This window comes from Grampus griseus, assembly GCF_964374135.1.
Source record: "Grampus griseus genome assembly, chromosome: 2".
In the NCBI taxonomy this organism is placed as follows: Eukaryota; Metazoa; Chordata; class Mammalia; order Artiodactyla; family Delphinidae; genus Grampus; species Grampus griseus.
This window is the reverse complement of record NC_139018.1, coordinates 82734731-82754526: the sequence shown is the minus strand read 5'-3', so window position 1 is coordinate 82754526 and position 19796 is coordinate 82734731.

Here is a 19796-nt window from a genome sequence, read left to right as displayed (position 1 = left end):
TAACAGCTATAAAAGAGGAAATCGACAGTAACACAATAATAGTGGGAGACTTTAACACCTCACTTACACCAATGGACACATCATCCAGACAGAAAATTAATGAGGAAACACAAGCTTTAAATGACACAATAGACCAGATAGATTTCATTGATATTTATAGGACATTCCATCTGACAATAGCAGATTACACTTTCTTCTCAAGTGCACATGGAACATTCTCCAGGGCACATCACATCTTGGGTCACAAATCAAGCCTCAGTAAATTTAAGAAAACAGAAATCATATCAAGCATCTTTTCTGACCACAATGCTATGAGATTAGAGATGGGAAAAAAACTGTAAAAAACACAGACACTTGAAGGCTAAACAATACATTACTAAATAACCAAGAGATCACTGAAGAAATCAAAGAGGATATCAAAATATACCTAGAGACAAATGACAATGAAAACACGACTATCTAAAAGCAATGGGATGCAGCAAAAGCAGTCCTAAGAAGGAAGTTTATAGCTATACAAGCCTACCTGAAGAAACAAGAAAAATATCAAAAAAACAATATGACCTTACACCTAAAGGAACTACAGAAAGAAGAGCAAATGAATCCCAAAGTTAGTAGAAGGAAAGAAATCATAAAGATCAGAACAGAAATAAATAAAATAGAGACAAAGAAAACAATAGCAAAGATCAATAAAACTGAAAGCTGGTTCTTTGGGAAGGTAAACGAAATTGACAAAACTTTAGCCAGACTCAGCAAAAAAAAGAGGGAGAGGACTCAAATCAATAAAATTAGAAATGAAAAAGGAGAAGTTACAACAGACACCATAGAAATACAAAGCATTCTAAGAGACTACTACAAGCAACTCTATGCCAATAAAATGGACAACCTGGAAGAAATGGACAAATTCTTAGAAAAACACCACCTTCCAAGACTGAACCAGGAAGAAATAGACAATGTGAACACACCAATCACAAGTAATGAAATTGAAACTCTGATTAAAAATCTTCCAACAAACAAAAGTCCAGGACCAGATGACTTCACAGGTGAATACTGTCAAACATTTAGAGAAGAGCTAACACCCATCCTTCTCAAACTCTTCCAAAATATAGCAGAGGAAGGAACACACCCAAACTCATTCTACGAGGCCACCATCACCCTGATACCAAAACCAGACAAAGATACTACAAAAAAGAAAATTACAGACCAATATCACTGATGAATGTAGATGCAAAACTCCTAAACAAAATACTAGCAAACAGAATGCAACAACACATTAAAAGGATCATACACCATGATCAAGTAGGATTTATCCCAGGGATGCAAGGATTCTTCAGTATATGCAAATCAATCAGTGTGATACACCATATTAACAAATTGAAGAATAAAAACCATATGAAAATCTCAATAGATGCAGAAAAAGCTTTTGACAAAATTCAACACCCATTTATGATAAAAACTCTGCAGAAACTGGGCATAGAGGGAAGCCACCTCAACATAATAAAGGCCATATACAACAAACCCAAAGCAAACATCTTTCTCAATGGTGAAAAACTGAAAGCATTTCCTCTAAGGTCAGGAAAAGACAAGGATGTCCTTGTCCACTCACCATTATTATTCAATATAGTTTTGGAAGTCTTAGCCATGGCAGTCAGAGAAGAAAAAGAAATACGAATTGGAAAAAAAGAAGTAAAACTGTCACTGTTTGCAGATGACATGATGCTGTACATAGATAATCCTAAAGATGCCAACAGAGAACTACTAGTGCCAATGAATGAATTTGGTAAAGTTGCAGGATACAAAATTAATGCACAGAAACCACTTGCATTCCTATACACTAACCGTGAAAGATCAGAAAGAGAAATTAAAGAAACAACCTCATTCACCATTGCAACACAATGAATAAAATACCTAGGAATAAACCTACCTAAGGAGAGAAAATACCTGTACTCAGAAAACTATAAGACACCAATGAAAGAAATCAACGATGACACAAACAGATGGAGAGATATACCATGTTCTTGGATTGGAAGAATCAATATTGTGAAAATGACTCTACTACCCAAAGCAGTCTACAGATTCAATGCCATCCCTATCAAATTACCAATGGCATTTTTTACAGAACTAGGACAAAAAATCTTAAAATTTGTATGGAGACACAAAAGACCCCGAATAGCCAAAGCAGTCTTGAGGGAAATAAACGGAGCTGCAGGAATCAGATTCCCTGACTTCAGACTATACTACAAAGCTACAGTAATCAAGACAATGTGGTAATTGCACAGAAACAGAACTATAGATCAGTGGAACAGGATAGAAAGCCCAGAGAAAAACCCATGCACCTATGGTCAACTAATCTATGACAGAGGAGGCAAGGGTATACAATGGAGAAAAGACAGTCTCTTCAATAAGTGGTGCTGGGAAAAGTGGACAGCTACATGTAAAGGAATGAAATTAGAACACTCCCTAACAACATACACAAAAATAAACTCAAAATGGCTTAAAGACCTAAAGGTAAGACTGGACACTATAAAACTCTTAGAGGAAAACACAGGCAGAACACTCTATGACATATATCACAGCAAGATCTTTTTTGACCCACCTCCTAGAGTAGTGGAAATAAAACCAAAAATAAACAAATGGGACCTAATGAAACTTAAAAGTTTTTGTACAGCAAAGGAAACTATAAACAAGACAAAAAGAAAACCCTCAGAATGGGAGAAAATATTTGCAATCAAATCAACAGACAAAGGGTTAATCTCCAAAATATATAAACAGCTCATGCAGCTCAATATTAGAAAAACAACCCAATCAAAAAATGAGCAGAATACCTAAATAGATATTTCTCCACAGAAGACATACAGATGGCCAAGAGGCACATGAAAAGCTGCTCAACATCATTAATTATTAGAGAAATGCAAATCAAAACTACAGTGAGGTATCACCTCACACCAGTCAGAATGGGCATCATCAGAAAATCTACAAACAACAAATGCTGGAGAGTGTGTGGAGAAAAGGGAACCCTCTTGTACTGTTGGTGGGAATGTAAATTGATACAGCCACTATGGAGAGCAGTATGGAGGTTCCTTAAAAATCTAAAAATAGAACTACCGTACGACCCAGCAATCCCAGTACTGGGCATATACCCTGAGAAAACCATAATTCAAAAACAGTCATGCACCACAATGTTCACTGCAGCTCTATTTACAATAGCCAGGACATGGAAGCAACCTAAGTGTCCATCGACAGATGAATGGATTAAGATGTTGTACATATATACAATGGAATATTACTCAGCCCTAAAAAGGAATGAAATTGGGTTATTTGTAGAGATGTGGGTGGACCTAGAGACTGTCATACAGAGTGAGATAAGTCAGAAAGAGAAAAACAAATATCGTATATTAATGCATATATGTGGAATCTAGAAAAATGGTATAGATAAACCGGTTTGCAAGGCAGAAATAGAGACACAGATGTAGAGAACAAACATATGGACACCAGGGTGGGAAGGGGGTGGTGGTGGTGGAATGAATTGGGAGATTGGGATTGACATATATACACTAAATGTATAAAATAGATAACTAATAATTACCTGTTGTATTAAAAAAATTAAACTAAATTTAAAAAAGAAAAAGAAAAGATATCTTAAAAGAATAATGAGAAAGTGCTGTAACTGTTTCTATAGTGAGCTGTGGTAACCCAGGGAAGGAACATATAAAATATACAGGTTCTCAGAGAAGCGTTTTTGGAGACATCAAGTGTCTCCCAGTGAGCTGTATAAATTTGGGAAGGATGAAGGGCATTTCAAAAGATAGAACAGAATGGACAAAGGCATGGAAATGTTTGAAGGATTCATGTATTCAGAGAATGGCAGATTGTTCAGTGTGGCTGAAATCATGTTAGGAATTTGGGGAAATAATGGGACAAAAAGAGAGTCAAGCCATTTTAAAGAGCTTGTGCCTTTTGGCAGTTGAGAACACTTGAAGAATTCTAAGCAGATGAGTGATGCTATCATTGTTAGATGTTAGAGGTACTGTGATAACTGCAGTATTATGGAATGGTTTGAAGAGCAAAGAGATTGACAGAAAAGTACTCTAGCAGATAAGACTAAAGTTGATAAGGACCTGATCTAGGAAAAGAGTTAATTCAGGGAAACTTAAAGTGATAAAACAAACAGATTGCTAAAACATTAGCTATTGGGAGTAAGGGAGTGTGGACGTTCTTGGATGACTCAAGGTTTCTGGCTTTTATCATTGGATCAAATACGTTACATGAAAATAAACAGAATAAAGAATGAAGAATAGAAGAAGGAGCAGAAAGTATGGGAAGGGGGTTTAAAAAATGAGTTCAGTTTTGAACACGTGCTTCCTGATGTCCGTTTTTGATGTCTAATAGGACATTAAGAGTAAATCTCAAGAGAGAAGTCTGACTAGAGCTTCTGTATGTGACTTATTAGCAGAGAAATGGCATTAAAACCATGAAATTGGATAAGATTGCCCAGAGAATGTAAAGTGAGAAAACGGCCAGTGACAGACTTCTGGGGAATGCCATAATGTAAGCTGTTGACAGAGGAAAAGGGTGACAGAAGAGAGTGAAGTGTGGTTGGAGACACAGGTAGAAAGTTGAATGAGAACAGTGTCTAAAACTCCAGAGAAAGGAGTTAGATGATAGTCTTAGTTTCCTAGGAAACTAAACAAATTACATTAACAAATTACAACAAACTTAAAACGATAGAAATTTATTCTTTAAGAATTCTGAAGGCTAGAAGTCTGAAATCAAGGTATGGGCAGGGCTATGCTTCCTCTGCAGGCTCTTGGGAAGAATCCTCCTTTGCCTCTTCTAGTGGCTTTCCAGCAATATGTAGTGTTTCTTGTAGCTGCATCATTCCAGTCTCCTCTGGCTTCACATGGCCTTCTTCTCTTTGTGCATCTCTATGTTTTCTTCTCTTTTTATGAGAATACCAGTCATTGGATTTAGAGTGCACCCTAATCCAATACAACCTCATCTCCATTCTTTTAATTACATCTGCAATGAATCTGTTTTCAAATAAGGTCACATTTTGAAGTTCCAGGTGGACATGAATTTGGGGGGAACACTATTTAACCCACTACAATGGTCAATGACTATATCTTATGACCTTCACACATCTGTAAGATCCCCTGCCATCATCAGAAACCATGGCTTTTCTCTGGGGATTTCTCAGGTTTATCAAGGAGAAGATGAATTTATAGGGAAAAGAAAGAGATAGAGAGAGAAAGAAATAGATTCTAGGAGAGAGGAAGCAGAGCTATGCCTACCCTTTACCAGTTTTCTTCCGTAGGGCACATTTTAATGCTCCCTCCTTTTGTGAAGTAGGAGCTGTGCATTGAAAATTGTCCTAACATTCTGATAATATTCCCCACAATATGAGGGCAGACCTAGGAATGTAAATCAGACTTAGGTCCTTATAGCTCAGCAAGACAGAAGAGTCAAAAGAGTTGTGTGGTTGTTGGGTTGGGGCCCTAGGGTTCATATTCCCATGTGATTTCTCCTGGGTGTGGTATCCAGATTGTCCTTTTAAATCACGCTGGTCACTTTGTGGTTTGCCTTCCAGTTATTATAGCTGTATATCTTTCATCAATTAAGTCAAAAGCAGTTATTTCCCAGTAGTATTGAAGTAAGGTTAAATGCATGGCTGTTTTTATGCAAAGATAAACTTGTCTCTGAACTAGTATCTCATAAAAGACAACTCACACAATGCATAGGTAATTGTGGAGAACTAATCCCAGATTAAAAAATGAAAACGTTATGGCTGACTATATTCTCCAGGTAAGTGTATTGAGGTTGCGACACATATTGGAAGAAAAAGTGACGAAGGCACTGAACAGTTACATTTTATCAGAGAGAGAAAATTGGCAGGTTTTCTGCCATTTTAGTAAACATCAAGACTGAGAGAATCTTTCTTTACCAGATATTTACCACTGCCCAATAAAAATCCAATAGCGGGCTTCCCTGGTGGCACAGTGGTTGAGAGTCCACCTGCCGATGCAGGGGACACGGGTTCGTGCCCCGGTCCGGGAAGATCCCACATGCCGCGGAGCGGCTAGGCCCGTGAGCCGTGGCCGCTGAGTCTGCACATCCAGAGCCTGTGCTCCGCCATGGGAGAGGCCACAACAGTAAGAGGCCCGCATACCACAAAAACAAACAAACAAAAATCCAATAGCAAGTCAAATCAGTAGGATTAGTCCCAAACAGTTATTGGAATCAAACCATCCTTTCTCTGCATCTGCTCTTCAATACGTGTCAAGAGCAGTGGTGACCAAAATTTGTGACCAAATATGAATTTCATGGCTATTGCTATGTCTGGGCTGGACCTTGAAGGTAGCTTTGATTCGACAATATTGTTACAAATTTTTCATGACGTTTTAAACTGAAGGGTGTTCATCTGTCAAAGAATCATCATTATTATTGTCACTTATCCTCACCATCCCACCCATTCCTAAAAAAAATTTTTGCTCTGATGTTGTTTATTCTTAATAGAGTGGAAAAGCCGATCATGGACCAAACATAAAGGAATTTTGCTATTAACCTTCCAGAGGAACTCATTACATGTCAGTTTCAAAGGCAACATCACCACCTGATTTTAGGAAATGTAGACTTTAGTATAAGGACAAAATTATGTCACATATTTAACCACACTATCTAAAACAGGTTTTCAAAATTTGTCCACCGTGTCTAAATCACATTATAAATGTATGCTTAACTTTGTAAGAAACAAACTATTTTCCAAAATAATTGTCTATTTTATTTTTGTTTATTTTATAGTGATTGCTGTTAATTTAAGTGATTAGGTAATTGTTTAATTTATATTGCCCAAATCACTGTATGATAGTTATAATTGTTCTATCCTGGCCAGCACTTGGTATTGGTAAATTTTTAAATTTAGACCGTCTAGTAGGTGTGTAGTGCTATCTCATAGTGGTTTTAATTTACATCACACTATTGAGTAATGATGTTGACCATATTTTCATGTGTTTATTGGTCATTTGCATATTTTGCTTCTCTCCTCTATTTTGTACTGTTGTTTTTTTTAATTGAAGTATAGTTGATTTACAGTACTGTATTAATTTCAGGTGTACAATATAGTGATTTAATATTTTAATAGATTATACTCCATTTAAAGTTATTACAAAATGATGGCTGTATTTCCCTGTGGTGTACAATATATCCTTGTTGCTTATTTTTTTATACATAGTAGTTTGTATCTCTTAATCCCTTACCTCTGCATTGCTCCTCCCATGTTCCCTCTCTCCACTAGTAGCCACTAGTTTGTTCTGTATATTTGTGAGTCTGTTTCTGTTTTGTTATATACCTTCATTTGTTTTATTTTTTAGATTCCACATATAAATGATTACATAGAGTATATGTCTTTCTCTGTCTGACTTATTTCACTGAACATAATACCTTCTAGGTCCATCCACATTATTGCAAATGGCAGAATTTCATCCTTTTTTATGGCTGAGTAATATTCCATTGTATATATGTACCACATCTACTTTATCCATTAATCTGTTGATGAACACTTAGGTTGCTTCTGTATCTTAGCTTTTGTAAATAATGCTACTATGAATATTGGAGTGATTGTATCTTTTCAAATTAGTGTCTTTGTTTTCTTTGGACAATTACCCATAAGTGGGATTGCTGGATTGTATGGTAGTTCTATATTTAGTTTTTTTAGGAACCTCCATACAGTGGCCAAGACTTGCAATGCTATGTTAAATAGAAGTGGTGAGAGTGGGCATCCTTGTCTTGTTCCTGAATTTAGAGGAAAGGCTTTCAGCCTTTTACCACTGAATATGATGTTAGCTGTGGATTTGTCATAGATGGCCTTTATTACATTGAGATATGTTCCCCCTATACCCACTTTGATGAGAGTTTTTATCTGTTCCTGTCTTGGAAGGTCATATGTTTCTAAAAATTTGTCCAGTTTTTCTAGGTTGTCCATTTTGTTGGCATATAACTATTCATAGTATTCTCTTATGGTTTTTTTAATCTCTGTGATATTGGTTGTCATTTTTTCTTTCATTTCTTATTTTGTTTATTTGGGTCCTCTCTCTTTTTTTCATGATGAGCCTGGCTAAATTGTTATCAATTTTGTTTATCTTTTCAAATTCCAACTCTGGTTTCATTGATCTATTTTGGAAGGGTGTCTCTATATTATTTATTTTCTCTCTGATCTTTATTATTTTATTTGTTCTGCTGACTTTGGGCTTTGTTTTTTCTAATTCCTTTAGATGGTAGGTTAGGTTGTTTCTTTGAGATTTTTCTTGTTTCTTGAAGTAGGCCTGTATTTCTGTAAAATTCCCTCTTAGAACTGCTTTTGATATATCCCATGGACTTTGGAAAGCTTTGCTTCCATTTTCATATGTCTCAAGGTATTTTCTGATTTCCTCTTTCATTTGTTCATTGAATCATTGGTTTTTTATTAACATGTTGTTTAGTCTCCTGTGTTTGTGATATTCCCATTTTTCTTCCTGTAGTTGATTTATAGTTTCATACCTTTGTGGTCAGGAAAAATTGCTTGATACAATTTCTCTTCTCTTAAATTTGAGACTTGTTTTGTGGCCTATCATATGATCTAAACTGGAGAACGTTCCATGTGCACTTGAAAAGACTGTGTATTATGCTATTTTTGGATGGGATATCCTGTAAATATCTATTAAGTTCACATGATCTAATATGTCATTTAAGACCACTGTTTCAATAGATTTTCTGTTTGGATGATCTGTCCATTGATGTAAGTGGGTGTTAAAGTCCCCTATTCTTATTTGATTGTCGTCAGTTTTACCCTTTATGTCTGTTTATGTTTGCTTTATATATTTAGGTGCTCATGTATTTGGTGCATATATGTTAATGAGTAATATCCTCTTCTTGTATTGATCTGTTTATCATTTTGTAATACACTTCTTTGTCTTTTGTACAGTATTTGTTTTAAAATCTATTTTATCTGATTAAATATTGTTACCCCAGCTTTCTTTTCATTTCCATTTGCCTGGATATCTTTTTCCATTCCTTCACTTTCAGTCTGCATGTCTTTAGATCCAAAGTGAGTCTTTTGCAGGCAGCATATAGATAGGTCTTGTTTTTAATCCATTCAACCACCCTATGTCTTTTACTGGAGCATTTAGTTCATTTACATTTAAAGTAATTATTGATAGGTATGCACTTATTGCCATTTTGTTGATTGTTTTCTGGTTGTTTTTGTAGTTTTTGTCTGTTCCTTTATTCCTCTCTTGTTCTCTTCCCTTGTGTTTTGATGATTTTCTTTAGTGTTATATTTGGATTTCTTTGACTTTATTTTTTTGTGTATCTATTATGGGTTTTTGATTTGTAGTTAACATGAGGTTCATGTATAACAATCAATATATAAAGCAGTCTCTTTTAAGTTGATAGTCGCTTGAACACATTCTAAAGCACTACATTACCACTCCCTCTTCCATGTTTTATTTTTTACATCATAATTAACATCTTTTTATTTTGTGTATTCCTTAACTACTTATTATAGTTATAGTTGCTTTTACTACTTTTTTTTGTGTGTGTGGTATGCGGGCCTCTCACTGTTGTGGCCTCTCCCGTTGCGGAGCACAGGCTCCGGACGTGCAGGCTCAGTGGCCATGGCTCATGGGCTTAGCCGCTCCGCGGCATGTGGGATCCTCCCGGACCAGGGCACGAACCCGTGTCCCCTGCATCGGCAGGCAGACTCTCAACCACTGCGCCACCGGGGAAGCCCTGCTTTTACTACTTTTATCCTTTAACTTCATATTAGTTTTATGAGCGGTTGATCCAGTACTTTTCGTATATGTTTGCCATTACTGGTGAGATATTTTTCTTTCATATATTTTCTTATATCTAATTATGGCCTGTTCTTTTCCACTTAGAGAAGTCTCTTTAACATTTCTTATAGTGCTTTAGTGGTGATAAACTCCTTTAGTTTTTGCTTTTCTGGGAAACTCTTTATCTCTCCTTCAAATCTGAATGATAACCTTGCCAGATAGAGTATTTTTGTTTATAAGTTTTTTTCTTTCAGCACTTTGGATATATCATGTCACTCCCTTCTGACCTGCAAAATTTACGCTGGAAAATCCATTGATAATCTTATGGAGGTTCCCTTATGTAACTACTTGTTTATTCTCTTGCTGCTTTTAAAATTCAATTTTTTTGTGTGTTTTTGTTTTTGTTTTTTTGTGGTACGTGGGCCTCTCACCGTTGTGGCCTCTCCTGCTGCGGAGCACAGGCTCCGGACGCGCAGGCTCAGCAGCCATGGCTCACGGACCCAGCCGCTCTGCAGCATGTGGTATCTTCCCAGACCGGGGCACGAACCCATGTCCCCTGCATCGGCAGGCAGACTCTCAAACACTGCGCCACCAGGGAAGCCCCTAAAATTCAATTTTTATCTTTAACTTCTGACACTTTAATCATAATGTGTCATGATGTAGATCTCTTTGGTTTTATTTTATTTGGGACTCTGTGTGCTTCCTGGACCTGGATGTCTGTTTCCTTCCCCAGATTAGAGAAGTTTTCAGCCATTATTTCTTCAAATAAGTTTTCTGCACCTTTCTTCTCTTCTGGGACCCCTACAATATGGTCAGAAAAGATACGTGATACAATTTCAATTTTCTTAAATTTTCTGAGGTTTGACTTGTGACCCAAGATTTTATCTATCTTCGAGAATGTTCCATGTGCATTTGAGAAGAAAGTGTATTCTGCTGCTTTCAGGTTTACTATCCTATAAGTATCAGTTAAGTCTATCTGGTCTATTGTGTCATTTAAAACTTATCTTTCCTTATTTATTTTCTGTATGGATGATCTGTCCATTGGTGAAATGGACCAATGAGTGGGTGTTAAATCCCCCCACTATTATTGTGTTACTGTTGATCTCCCCTTTTATGGCTGTTAGCATTTGTGTTATGTATTGAGGTGCTCCTATGTTGGGTACATAAAGATTTATAATTGTTATATCTTCTTCTTGGATTGATCCCTTGATCATTATGTAGTGTCCTTCCTTATCTCTTGTAACAGTCTTTATTTTAAAGTCTATTTTATCTGATATGAGTATTGCTACTCCAGCTTTCTTTTGATGTCCATTTGCATGGAATATCTTTTTCCATCCCCTCACTTTCAGTCTGTATGTGTCCCTAGGTCTGAAGTGGGTCTCTCATAGACAGCATATATATGGGTCTTGTGTTTGTATCCATTCAGCCAGTATGTGTCTTTTGGTTGGAGCATTTAATCCATTTACATTCAAGGTAATTATTGATATGTATATTCCTATTACGATTTTGTTAATTGTTTGGGGGTCGTTTTTGTGGGTCTTTTTTGTCTCTTGTGTTTCCTAGAGAAATTCCTTTAGCATTCGTTGTAGAGCTGGTGTGGTGATGCTGAATTCTCTTAGCTTTTGCTTGTCTGTGAAGCTTTGATTTCTCTGTTGAATCTGAATGAGATTCTTACCAGGTAGAGTAATCTTGGTTGTAGGTTTTTCCCTTTCGTCACTTTAAATATATCCTGCCACTCCCTTCTGGCCTGCAGAGTTTCTGCTGAAAAATCAGCTGATAATCTTACGAGGATTCCCTTGTATGTTATTTGTTGCTTTTCCCTTGCAGATTTAACTTCTTTCGTTTGAATTTAATTTTTGTTAGTTTGATTATAGTGTCTTGGTATGTTTCTCCTAGTGTTTATCCTGTATGGAAGCACTCTCTGTGCTTCCTGGACTTGGGTGGCTATTTCCTTTCCCATGTTAGGGAAGTTTTTGACTATGAACTCTTCAAATATTTTCTCATACCCTTTCTCTTTCTCTTCTTCTTCTGGGACCTCTGTAATTCAAATGTTGGTGTGCTTAATGTCCCAGAGGTCTCTGAGACTGTCCTCAATTCTTTTCATTCTTTTTTCTTTATTCTGTTACTTGGCAGTTATTTCCACCATTCTGTCTTCCAGCTCACTTATTTGTTCTTCTGCCTCAGTTATTCTGCTGTCGATTCCTTTAGTGTATTTTTCATTTCGGTTTTTGTGTCATTCATCACTGTTTGTTTGTTCTTTAGGTCTTCTAGGTCTTTGTTAAACATTTCTTGTATTTTCTTGATCCATGTCCGCATTGTATTTCTGAGATTTTGGATCATCTTTACTATCATTACTCTGAGTTCTTTTTCAGCTAGGTTGCCTATTTCCTCTTCATTTATTTGGTCTTGTAGGTTTTTATCTTGCTCCTTCATCTATAACATATTTTTTTGTCATCTCATTTTTTTGATGGGTTGGGCTGTGTTCCTGTCTTACTGGTTGTTTGGCCTGAGGCTTCCAGCACTGGAGTTTGCAGGCTGTTGGGTTGAGCTGGGTCTTGGTGTCGAGATAAGCACCTGCAGGAGAGCTCACTCTGATTAATATTGCCTGGGGTCTGAAGTTCTCTGTTAGTCCAGCGGTTTGGACTCGGCACTCCCACCACAAGGTCTCAGTCCCACCCCATGACCAGTGAACCAAGATCCTAGTCACTCGGGGGTTCTTCCCGTCCTCTTAGGTGTCCAAGGTACCCCACCAGCACCTAGTAGGTGCCCTAGTTGTGAGGAGTTGCAAACTCTGAGTCCTCCTACTCTGCCATCTTGACTCTGCCCCTCATGAAGTTTAGAATTTGAGTTGACATTGACAACCAGAAATCAAAAGCATAATCTTGGCCTCTCTGTTGGAGTTGGGGTTCTACTCTGGGTAGTAGATTCCGGTTAGTAACTGGAGTCCCGGAGAAAGTCAGTTCTCAGTCACTTAATGCATAATTAGAATGACTATACTTGGTAGGTGGGGTAACTGCTGCCACATGATGTCCCAGTCCTATGAGGTAGGAGCCAAAGAGTGGGGATGGCCCAATAACCTCTAAGACTTCTCTCCACAAAGAGAGTAAAAAAAAAAAAAAAGCTTCATAGGTACATGGTAGAGAATTTGGCAAATGTATTGTTTTCCATCCTCTAGTACTCAGAATAAACTCTCACTTTGCTTCGTTTTTCAGCAGAAACTACAATGTGAATATTAGTACACCTGATGCTGTTTCAGAGGTCCCTTAAACTACCCTCATTTAAATATTTTTCAAATGAAATTTTATTTTTCTGTTCTAATTGGGTGATTTCCACTACCCTGTCTTCCAGATTACTGATTCATTCTTCTGTATCATCTAATCCGCTATTGATTTTCTCTAGTGTATTTTTCATTTCAGTTATTGTATTCTTCAGCTCTGATTGGTTCTTTTTTATATTTTCTAACTCTTTGTTGAAGTTCTTACTATGTCCCTCCATTCTTCTCCAAGTTCAGTGAGCATCTTTGTGAACATTACTTTGAATTCTTTATCAGGCAGCTTATTAGTTTTATATCATTAAAGCGTGTTTCTGAGGTTTGTCTTGTTCTTTCACTTGGAACGTATTTCTTCATCTCCTCATTTTGCTTGGCTCTCTGTGTTTGTTTCTATGTATTAGGCAAAACTGCTACCTCTCTTGGTCTTTAAAGAATGCCACTGTGTAGGTGATGATCCTTCTTATTCAGCCCTGCCTAGCTCTTGGTGGTCTCTAGAATCTTTGTGGTTGTCTATATTGCCTGATTTATTTTTGATATGCTCCTGTTGTTGCGGGTGTGCCAAGGCCCATCAGTGTTCCAAGGAGAGGAATCTGATTTAGCACCTAGCTTCAGGCTGATTGGATGCAAGACCCTTAGGCAAGAGCTTTTAAAGCATGTAGGTATATACAGTCCTATAGGGCTGCAACTGTAATCCCTACTGGCCTCAAAATCAGGAGACCCAGAGTTGTCCTCTTGGTGACAGTTGTAAAAATTGGGACTCCTTTCCAGGGAGTCTTGTCAATCTGTGGCAAGGCCAAGGAGGTGTACTAAAATGGTGTCTCCTTGCTTATGTTCCCCAGTAACACCTCCTTAGCCTCTAGATGTGGGGGAAACCTGAAGCCTGTCCCACAGAGTGCAGATCCAGGTTAAGGAATAGGCCATTTTCACAGGAAGACTGGGGTTTTGTTTCAGTGCCTGGAGGTGGTGGCCTGCCAAGAACTGTCTTTCCAATTGTTATCGTCCTGTGGAGCTCAGGAACACCAGCTCCCTTGGCCATAATGTCCAGGTGATAAACAGGTGTCCCTTGTATGGATTGTACAGGCCTGCTGGCTATAGCTAGGCATCTGGAGAGCATAGGGAACAGAGCTTTCTCACTTGCTTCAGGAAAGCCATTTAACAGTGATTTGACTGTGTGTGCCCATGAGCTTCAGCAATGCACCATTAGAGTGCCTTGCCTGTATACTTGTGTAGGCTTTAGCTGGGGGTGGGAGAATACCGTGATTGCTCACATTCAAGGATTGCTTGCCCCCACGTCCAGGCTCACCTGCCTCTGCTAGTAGGTCAGGTAAGGAGTGCAACAATGGCATCTGCCAGGGCCTTTGTCTCCAGGGAACATTTCTGTCACCTCCCCTCCAGCTGATGCTCTTAGATTCTCAAATGACTCTTCTTTGCCTATAGTCTTGGCATTTTTCAAATATCCGTTATTTTACTGGGTCTTGGGGCAACTGAGACCACACATGAGCCCCTTAAGAAGTTTCCTGTAGCACTTTGGGACACTTGAACATCAGCCCCGTTGGTTTTCTAAGCCAGATGTTTTGGGAGCTCCTCTCTTCAGATGTAGATCCCAGGGGCCAAGGGGCCTGACATGGAGCACCAACCCCTCACTCCTCTGGCGGAAGCACCTGTCTGTCGAGATCCTGCCCTATTGTGTGTTGCCATACCAGGTGAGATTTTTGGCAAGAGTGTTTCTCTTCCTCTCTGACCCATCTTTATATGGTCCTTTTTATTTCTTGGTATAGAGCATGTGTTTCAGCTAGTTCTTAGGTTCTTTTCAGAGGGAATTGATCTGTATGTAGTTGTATATTTGTTGTATCTGTGGGAAGAGGTAGGTTCAGCCTCTTCCTGTGCCATCTTCTTAAATCACCCCCCAAATTTCAATTTATATTGGAGTACATTTGGCCCAAATTCAAATAATTTATTATATGTTATTTTTTAAAACATATACTATCAAATCATATTTTATCTTACATAAGTGATTTAAAGAATATGTATCACTTGTTTAAGTTAAACAATCTTATGTCTATCACTAGCAGTTATTAAAATGAGCTTTATGATATAGTTAATGGTCTACTGATAAAAATAAAATATACTTATTTAAAGTCACATCACCATGTACCATACAAAAGTAACAACGTGATTTTTTAATTCTTTAGATTATTTTATTAGTATATGTTACTAATAGAGGAACTTTCAAATCAAAGAAGGTTTGGAAACATCATCATAGATTAAGTATGGAGAAGAAAAGAATTGAAATGTTTCATGAGGTAATAATGGCCCCAAATGACAATGAAAATGTTGTTTATCAATACTTATCCCTTCAAGGAGCATTTGCTGATTTTCTTTTCTGTTAGAGGATGACAAAATACCTGAACAACGATGAATAAAATGTGACCATCCACTCAATATCTATGAGACATCTGTTAGATTCTCTGTCAGTTACATTGTTATGTTCTGGAATTATAATATTGAACAAGATAGGCAAGAGTCACTCCTTCATCAGAGTTATAGTTCAGCAAAAGAGACTGACAGGAAACAAATAAATCAACAACAACAAAAATAACATTGTGAAGAGATCTATGAAGGAAGCTGAATCACAGTAATGTAAATATAATAGTTAGATTTTCAGCATTAGGATTCACCTTAGATATCTCGTGGAAGACTTAACTATACTTACAAGTAACTTGTCAATATTACTGATTTTCGCAACATAAGTATAAAGCTACAGATAACTGAGGTTGTGAGATGGAAGCAGGATGGGAGGTGAAAAGAAATGAGGGTTAGGGACTTCCCTGGTGGCGCAGTGGTTAAGAATCCACCTGTCAATGCAGGGCACACAGTTCAAGCCGTGGTCCGGGAAGATCCCACATGCCACAGAGCAACTAAGCCCGTGTGCCACAACTACTGAGCCTGTGCTCTAGAACCCATGAGCCACAACTACTGAGCCTATGTGCCACAACTACTGAAGCCTGCGCGCCTAGAGCCTGTGCTCCACAGCAAGAGAAGCCACTGCAATGAGAAGCCCATGCACCGCAGCAGAGTAGCCCCTGCTCAACACAACTATAGAAAGCCCGTGCACAGCAACAAAGACCCAGCACAGCCAAAAATCAATTAATTAATTAATTAATTTTTAAAAAAAGAGATGAGGGTTAATATCCTGATCCTACAAAACTGTAGTTATTTAAAAAATATTATCTGTAGCTTCCCTTTTCAGTACAGTTACCATATGGCTGTTCAATTTTACATTATTTAAAATTAAATACAATTTAAAATTCTGTTTTTCCTTGGTTGCAGTAGCCATATTCCAAGTGCTCAGAATTCATCCATGGGTAGTGGCTACCATGGTGAACAGAATAGATATGAACATTTCTATTATCACAGAAAGTTCTATTGGACAGTTCTGGTCTATAGTGAGCAGATAAAGAAGTAATGATTTAAGAATGTTGTTTGAAGTAGCAGAGGCAGTCAAAGGTAGAACTGAGACTTGTGATGTAACTAGAATGAAAGAAGATGAGACAGGAAGGTGGTTTCATCTTCATCAGTCGAGTCAAGAATGTCAATAGTAAAGTGACAATTCCTAGTCAATAATTTTATATTTTGACAAAGCACTATATTTAGCATCATTGAGATAACCAATATAAGCACTGAAAATAGAAATCATTCCTGTACTGAGAGAGGGGAGAAGTGGGCCTGGAGAATATTGGCTTTAATTGTATATCTGTTGGTACTGTTTCATTTTTAATCATTTGCATATATCACTTTACTTTTAAAGCTGTTTTTATTAAGAAATCATTCTAGTTTCTTTTGAGGAAATAAATTGACAGAGATAAGAATTTAAGTAGGCAGACTACTTATGGGGATTCTGTAATAGTTCAGGGGATAGATAATGGTTTTTCTTTGCAGTTAGTAGACAATCAAGTGATCAAAGTCTAAAAAGAGAAGGTGGGAAGACAGCAGTGAAAGGGAAAAAGGAAACAGAACAGAATATTTATGGAGTGAAGATCCTTGATATAGCCAAAAGTTGTTACATACATTAAATTCATGGTATTGTCATATTTGTATACGGTGTTTTTGACCCTTATTCTAGCAATGATTCAAGGACAACACATCTAGTTCAGTTCAGGGCCCGAAACTCACCCAGGGCACGCACACTGACCTAACTAATAAGAGTAGGACATCAGATACACAGCTGGAGGGTGTGAAACCCTATTAAAGAATTCTTAGAATATGGAACAGAGTTAAGCCATTCCATCTATATGCTGGAGGAATAAACAGTGATCTTCCCATACAGTGTTCTAGATCCTTCAAAGACAGGCAACTAAGGAAAAACAGTAGATGTTATGTTATCGTGTTTATCATGTTAATGTTCCAACTGGCAGGCTCCAGAGATAATAGGATTTCCTGGAGTGCACCTGTGAATAGACCTCAATGTCCTAGAGAAAATATTAAACACACAAGTTATCAGATTACTTTTACTGCCAGTTGCAAACTTACTGCTCTACATATTCTCAACTTGTTGTTTTCCTTTTGTCTTTTTTTAAAAAAATTTCCCCAAAACCATATTCAGACAAGTTAGACAGTTTGCAGCCTTTAACAAAGACAATTGAATTTTTAAAAATAAATTAAATGCTATAATTTTCCCATAAAAACCAAATGTTATGAACCTCTGGTCAGATTTTCTGCTTTGAATTTAAAGCATAATATTTCCCTTCCCCTCCAAACACACAGCAATAATATATGCAAAATAGTAAACCAAAACAATATAGACAGACTCAGAAACAAGAAAGGCATCTCTGGGGACCAGGAACAGAACTGAAATACAAAGCCATGAGCAAGACTGAAGCCACACACATGCTAGCCTTTGAGTCCAGAAACAAGCAGTGATAGTAGGAACTCAGCTTCTGTAGGCTTCAGAGGACTAAAATTGTTCCATGTGGGACAAGGGAGCACTGAAGCTAAGCTGCTGAAACCACCCTGCCCTCATAAAAGAAGGTGGAAAAAATATTAGACCGACTTGAGTCTACAGCTTTTAGCAAGCTGTAGGCCATCACTGCTGGAAGATATGGACAGAGTCCAACCATACTGAGACTGAAATAGGTGTCCACTGCTTAGTGACTGGATCTGAGGTATCCTCACAGTCCACACCATGGAGATACACTCACAGGGGCTCCAGTGCCCTTATGGCAAGCCCATGGGATGAGCAGAGGCAACTGTAGACTCTAAATAGGGGTAGTCATGTCCTCAGTAATAACTTATTCTCTGTATCTACTCTGGAGTTTAGCCAGAAGATAGAAAATAAAAAGACATATACACAAATTTCCTTTCAAATTTAAACTAACAGCAAAATTCTAAAACATTAAGGAACCCAGTGTTAAAAAAAAACCAACAAACAAAATTAACCATCAAAACCATATTAATTCACTTTGGTTGAAATTAATTTTATGTAACAATTTGACGAAGACTTTAAAATAAGGATATAGAGTGCTCTGCATTTTAGGTGAAAGAAGTATTTCCTTTTAAAGTGAGCAAAAGTTTGAGTCAAAAAGAAACAGAAGGGCTTCCCTGGTGGTGCAGTGGTTGAGAGTCCGCCTGCCGATGCAGGGGACACGGGTTCGTGTCCCGGTCCGAGAAGTTCCCACATGCCGCGGAGCGGCTGGGCCCAGGAGCCATGGCCGCTGAGCCTGCATGTCCGGAGCCTGTGCTCCGCAACGGGAGAGGCCACAACAGTGAGAGGCCCGCGTACTGCAAAAAATATATAAATTAAAAAAAAAAAAAGAAAAGAAACAAATTAAACGAGGTGAGTGTAAGAAGAACTAATTAGAAATCTTAGGATGAAAAAGTACAGCCATTGATTTAAAAGCACTCAAATAACTGGTTAAACTCCAGACTGTATACATAGAATAAGTTAGTACTGAGGACATCCCTAAGAATGAAGATGAGGGGAAAAAAAGATGAAGAATATATGAAGCTCAAGCATACATCTAATAGATCTTCCAAAAGAAATTAATAAAATAAATGGAAGTGAAGTAATATTTGAAGAGGTAAAAGCTGAAGTTTTTTTTCAGAATTAAAGAGAAATATGAATCTTTAGATTGAAAGTATACTCTAAGTACCAAGATGTATAAAATAGATCCACATTGAGGTACATTACTGTGAAACTGCAGAATAACAAGGGTAGAGAGAGGGACCCTTAAAAGTTACTAGAGAGGAAAAGGCAGATTACTTATAAAGGGATAACCTTTGCATGTAAACCAGATTTCTTTATTGACAATGATAGAAGCCAAAGTACAATAGGATAATAGCTTCAAAATGCAGAAGGAAAATAACTGTCAATCTAGAATTGTATCAATATATAGAAATGAACTATCATTTGAGAACAGAGGCAAAATAATGGCATCAAAATAAAGACATTTTCATTTGTACGAAGCCAAGAGTTTATCATCCATAGCCCTCACTAAAAGTACTATTAAAGGATAAACTTAAACAAGAATAAAAGTGACACTAGAGAAACCACATGATACAAAACACAATAGGATAGAAATTGACAAATTATGTGGGTAATGGTAACAATAGACTGGTTTAAAAAACAACATGGTTTCAAGGTAAAAGGCATAGTAAAATTTTGGCTACTAGACACTTTGTTAAGACCTGTGACAAAATTCTTCTCTACCAGACAATAGCTGTTC